This window comes from Dioscorea cayenensis, unplaced genomic scaffold (assembly GCF_009730915.1).
Source record: "Dioscorea cayenensis subsp. rotundata cultivar TDr96_F1 unplaced genomic scaffold, TDr96_F1_v2_PseudoChromosome.rev07_lg8_w22 25.fasta BLBR01000651.1, whole genome shotgun sequence".
Lineage (NCBI taxonomy): Eukaryota > Viridiplantae > Streptophyta > Magnoliopsida > Dioscoreales > Dioscoreaceae > Dioscorea > Dioscorea cayenensis.
The window spans coordinates 5,870-9,166 of record NW_024087042.1 but is presented as its reverse complement, the minus strand read 5'-3'; the positions used below and the strand labels follow the sequence as shown (position 1 = coordinate 9,166).

The following is a 3,297-nucleotide window of genomic DNA, read 5'->3' as shown; positions in this document are numbered from 1 at the left end:
AGAAAAATTTGCGCATTCCCACGAGCGTGCGGAAATTACACACGCCCGTGCGTCTCCACATGAAAACTGCACAGCGGCAGGTGCACGCCCCTGTGCACTCTCGGGAAAATGCCATTTCGACTCTGAATGCTCTCGCACGGGCGTGTGGAAAATTCCCACACCCGTGCGTCCGATCTACAGGGTCAGCTGCATGCCCCTGTGGCTTCTCTAGACATCCGAGAAATTTCCTAAGTGTTCCGCACGCCCATGCGGAAATGCCACATGGGCGTGGACATTCACAGGTCCACTTCATAGGGGCAAACGCACACCCTTGTGCCTCCTCGGGATGGAGAAAGCTCCTCTGCAGAGATTCGCATGGGCATGCAGAAATTATCCACACCCGTGCGAAGTTCACAAGGTCGCCCACAGGGGCGAGTTCACGCCCCTGTGTGCTCTCGGGATAATCTGCCAAACTCTGTAGAAAATCACACTCCCGTGCGGAAATTACCCACGGGCGTGCGATATTCACATGGTCATTCACAGGGGCAGTCGCACGCCCCTGCGCCTTCTCTAGATGAGCTCACAGTGTAAGTCCACGGGGGTGCGGAAATACCCCACGCCCGTGCGTTTTCCCTGGCTGCCTTAGAAAAACCTGCAAGCTCTGCAAGAAATTTTTGAACATGTTTACACACTCAGAGCCTGCCCTATTATACAAGTTTTACCAGTGATAAACATGAAATAAAGCTCAAACGACACTAAGAAAAATAGGAAACGCTTGGGTTGCCTCCCAAGAAGCACTTGTTAAACGTCACTAAGCTTGGCGTACCTTGTCTTACCTCACTGGGGCTCATAGATGAATGTTGCCCTCTTACCCATGACTTGGAAGCATGATGAGCACAATCTCTTGAAGGTAGAGGGTGTATTATAGTGCTTGGGGCCACCTAGCAATGGTTCATCCAACTTTTTCGGTTCACGTACGTCTCCAACAGCCTTGGAGTGTTTCCGGTGGCATCTCCTACCCCTCTTCATTTTCCGAAGCACCTTCTTCAAGATCCCGGGGGTAGATGGGACTTTTTCCGTCGAACCAAGCATCATTTATTCTTCATAATCATCCTCTTGGTCGAACAAACCCTCGTACGGGTCCGGATTGAACATTTCCTGCATGTATTCATCAACAATCTCATAAGTAGTGTCTAGAAAATATAAAGTGTCATCAAAATCAAGAGAATGCCGCATGGCTTCAGCAAGGCGGTATGTGAGCTTGTCATCTCCAACGGTCAAAGTTAGCTCTCCGCTGTCCATGTTAATCAATGCCTTGGAAGTCCATAAGAACGGCTTCTCAAGTACCAAAAGTACATCTGCATCCTCATCGACATCTAGCACCACAAAGTCTACAGGAAATATATACTTGTCCACCTTGACAAGTACATCTTCGATGATACCCCTCGGATGTCTCACCGTTCGGTCTACCAATTGTAAAGTCATCCGGGTGGGCCTCAACTCACCCAAGCCTAACTTTCGAAAGAAGGTGTATGGCATGACGCTAATGCTGGCCCCTGAGTCTGCCAATGCCATTTCTTCACCCATATTGCCAATGCTACACTGAATGATAAAGCTTCCCGGGTCTTTCATCTTTCTCGGCATATTCTTTTGCAACACCGTCAAGCATGAAGCATCTAGAATCACCGAAGTACTCTCCTCCAACTTCCTCTTGTTAGTCAACAAGTCTTTCAAGAACTTCGTGATACTTAGGCATTTGAGCCAATGCCTCAACAAAAAGGAATATTGATGTGGAGTTGTTTGAACAAACTCGTAAAACTTCTTCTACTATTCATCCCCTTGGTCATTCTTCAATCTAGAGGGATAAGGGATTCTTGGCTTGAAAGGTGGGGATGCCACCTCCTTCTCTTTGCTTGTTCCCTCTTCGACCTCTATAACCTTTGGTGCGTGTTCTTTTGGTATCTCACTCGGAAGCTTACCTTCAACCTCATGACCACTTCTCAAAGTGATCGCCTTCACCTGCTCTCTAGGGTTGGTCTTTGTATTGCTTGGCAAGCTTTCATGTGGCCTTTCAGAGAGAGAATTCGCAATTTGCCCCACCTGATTTTCAAGGTTATGTAAAGAGGCGGTGTGATTGCAAAGTGTGGCCTCAACTGATTCAAACCTTGTCCTTGCACATTGCACAAATCTAGTTAAGGCCTTCTCCAAATCATTAATTCGGGTTTCCAAACCTGAAACATTGTTTTCCAGATGCGGGGCTTATTGTTGTGGTTGGAAACCCGGTGGACCCATGGCCTTTGGTGGACCCTGATTGCTCCATCAGAAATTTGGATGATTCTTCCAACCAGGATTGTAGGTATTGCTATATGGGTTTCCTTGAGGTCTCATGCCATTACCTACAAAAATTGACGTTTCTCAACCGAAGATGCATCACCAATAGAGATTGGGCAATTGAGGAAGCATGTCCTCCACCATACCCGTTGTAATTCATCACGGTCGCTATTTCTATTTGAAGTTAGAAGATCTAACTTCTTACTCAAATTTTTCCTCTTGAGCCGCCAATGAAATTATCGTGATCTATCTCATGGACACCGCCACCTTTTTTTCTTCTCCCTAGCATTCCATTGGTAGTCGCTTTAACCCCATTTCTTCAATTAATTGACGGGCTTCATCGGGGTTCTTTCTACCTAAGGTACCTCCTACTGCCGCATCTAAGAGTAGCTTTGTACTTGGGTTCAAACCATTGTAAAAGGTCTGAACAATCATCCACTCGAAACTGCTTTTATGGCATTTTCTCAGGAGCTCCTTGAACCTTTCCCATGTCTCAAATAGAGACTCCAATTCCAACTGAACAAAGAATGAGATCTCATTCCTAAGCTTTACAAATTTTCCGGGAGGGAAATAACAGTAAAGAAAAGCTTCTACCATTTCCTCTTATGTTATAATTGATGCTCTAGGTAATGAGTGTAGCAACAGCTTTACTCTTCCCTTTAGGGAAAATGGGAAGGCTCGCAACTTGATGGGATCATCCATCACCCCGTTTATCTTCAGCATATCACACACCTCAAGAAAAACTTTCTATATGACCTGCTTTGGATCCTCATAGGCCAAAACCATCGAATCGGGCGTATCATCGTAACATGTGGATGAATACCGGCTTCAGCTCAAAGTTCTGAGCTGTAATCGGGGGACGCACAATACTCGATTGTGTCCCAACACTGAAGGTCTGGAATAATCGGATAATGTCTCCTGTTGCTCATTCTGTTCTGCCATGTTTTCAGATTCTTCCACTTCCAAATAAGCTAGATTAGACTGTTC

At 46.1% G+C, this 3,297-nt stretch overlaps 1 non-coding gene across 1 annotated transcript; it reads left to right on the top strand.

Moving 5' to 3' along the window:
* Nucleotides 1–2,752: 2,752 nt before the first annotated feature.
* LOC120254839 lies at nucleotides 2,753–2,859 on the top strand. Its single transcript, XR_005534770.1, has one exon. It is a non-coding gene; the product is annotated as a small nucleolar RNA R71 (small nucleolar RNA).
* The last annotated feature ends 438 nt before the right edge of the window (nucleotides 2,860–3,297 follow it).